General features: G+C 35.2%; 1 pseudogene; it reads left to right on the top strand.

Moving 5' to 3' along the window:
* Positions 1-1,113: 1,113 nt before the first annotated feature.
* On the top strand, positions 1,114-1,647 carry LOC129066877 (peptidyl-prolyl cis-trans isomerase A-like; annotated as a pseudogene).
* The last annotated feature ends 570 nt before the right edge of the window (positions 1,648-2,217 follow it).

The following is a 2,217-nucleotide window of genomic DNA, read 5'->3' as shown; positions in this document are numbered from 1 at the left end:
CCACCTTGGGTTTCCCATAGCGCTGGCTATTTGTTTCATTTACAGCCACTGTTTACTCGTTTACTTTCTCTGGTTTTGGGGTGGGCTGTTGTCAGGTTACAAAGGCATGAAGATGGCCTAAGTCTGACACTGAAGAGTCATTTTTGCAGGAGCAGAATGAACTTCATCCATGTGTCACAAATCTTTATAGATTTTGTTGCTGCAGTCTTTGGATGAAAGTCAGCTACAGCACTTCAAATACAGCAGGTTAACTCTTACTACTGAGAAGATTCTCTCTTTTTTTTTTTAAAGTAATGATGACCTGATTAAGGCAACATAAAGCACATAAAATTATTTAAATAAAATGCAGAATCTTTACGTTCTTGGCATAAAATTTTCACAATATCTTATCAAAAGCAGACCAATAGTACAAAAAAAATCACCTTTGACCTTTTATAAGAGAGACAGAGAGAATAAACTCTAATTTTGCATGAGTTTACTTTTGATATTTATATTTACTTAAATTCATTTTAATTTTATTTAGCTTGACCACACATACAATTTCCTTTCTCAAGATTTCTTTTCACAAAACTTTTACAACTTCCTTTTTAATATTCAGATTTTTGTCCTGTTCTTTCCTCATTTCTATTTAGGACAAAATTACTTTCTCTTCCCTCAAGACATATATTTCCATTCCTCTTATTTTCTTTTACCAAAAAATGCATATTCTACTTTGCTTGCATTCAAAGTTGTTTCCTTTATTGTTCCTAGTAATTTTCATTACACGTATTGGATTTTTTTAACTACCAAAAACATCATTTTCTAATGAAAACTAAATAAATGTGAACTGTTACTTTAGTGTTGTTTTTAGATTCTCAAACTTATGAATAACTTTATAACCTCCAGAAACGTAGGTTTCTTTGTAATATAATCTTTCAGTGAGGCACAAGACATATTCATTAACAGACCCAAATTTATCTTCTAGTTCATCTGTAAAAAGAAGTCAAAAGCAGGTAAACTTAGACTTATTTAGCAATTAATGTGTCAGTATTTTTTCTTATTTGGAAATGATCGAGATATTCAGTGACTAATTTACCTGGCAAAAATGTTAAAGTTACCAATGAGGCCTTACAGATGCTGCCACCCTGGAGCTTCCTGCACCCAGCCCTGGTCAACCCCACTGTGTTCTTCGATGTCGCTGCCACTATCGATGGCGAACCCCTCGGCCATGTCTCCTTTGGGCTGTTTGCAGACATAGTGTCAAAGACAGCAGAAAACTTTCATGCTGTGAGCACTGGAAAGAAAGGATTTGGTTATAAAGATTCCTGCTTTCACAGAACTATTCTGGGGTTTATGTGCCAGGGTAGTGACTTCGTGTGCCGCAACGGCACAGGCAGCAAGCCCATCTACAGAGAGAAATTTGATGATGAGAATTTCATCCGAAAGCATACAGGCCCTGGCATCTTGTCCATGGCAAATGCTGAACCCAACACAAACGGTTTCCAGTTTTTCATCTGCAAAGCCAAGACTGAGTGGGTAGATGGTAAGTTTGTGCGCTACGGCCAGGTGAGAGATGATATGGGTGTTGTGACGGCCACAGAGCACTGTGGGCCCAGGAATGGCTAGACCAGCAAGAAGAGCACCACTCCCGACTGTGGGCAACTCTAATAAATTTGACTCGTATTTTATCTTAACCGCCTTTTGTAGCTCAGGCCAGCACCCTTTCAGCCCTGTTTGCTCGAAATGTTCTATACTCTTTGTGCTTTTGCTGCAGTTCATTGGGTTCCATATTTTCCTTGCCCTTTTTAAGTTTAGCTGGATTGCAGAGTTAAGTTTATGGCTATGACATAAAAACTAAAAACAACAAAAAATAAAGTTACTAAAGATATTTAGGAAACCATTTTTAAGTACACATAAAATATAATTATTGCAAAAGACTTCACCTAAAATTTTTTATTCTATTAATATTTAGTTAATTAACTTGATCTTAACACTTATGTTTAGATTATGAAATATTATTATACTGAGTTGTTTTTCTTGCTGGCAAATTTTTCAACATATATAACAATTTATTTTACTAATAAAGACAGGTAGAATATTAGTATTAGACTTAATGCTAATAACTCTAGAGACATGCCTATTTAACCAAACCAAACCAGCTTTAATATGAAATATTTTCCTGGAGCACGTGACCCTGAAAATGTTTTGTGTTATTTTCTATTATATTTTTTGAAAATT

The sequence above is a fragment of the Pteronotus mesoamericanus genome, unplaced genomic scaffold, assembly GCF_021234165.1.
Source record: "Pteronotus mesoamericanus isolate MK-2021 breed Mesoamerican mustached bat unplaced genomic scaffold, CSHL_Meso_final contig_20, whole genome shotgun sequence".
NCBI classification, from domain to species: domain Eukaryota; kingdom Metazoa; phylum Chordata; class Mammalia; order Chiroptera; family Mormoopidae; genus Pteronotus; species Pteronotus mesoamericanus.
This window is presented reverse-complemented; position numbering and strand designations above follow the sequence as displayed.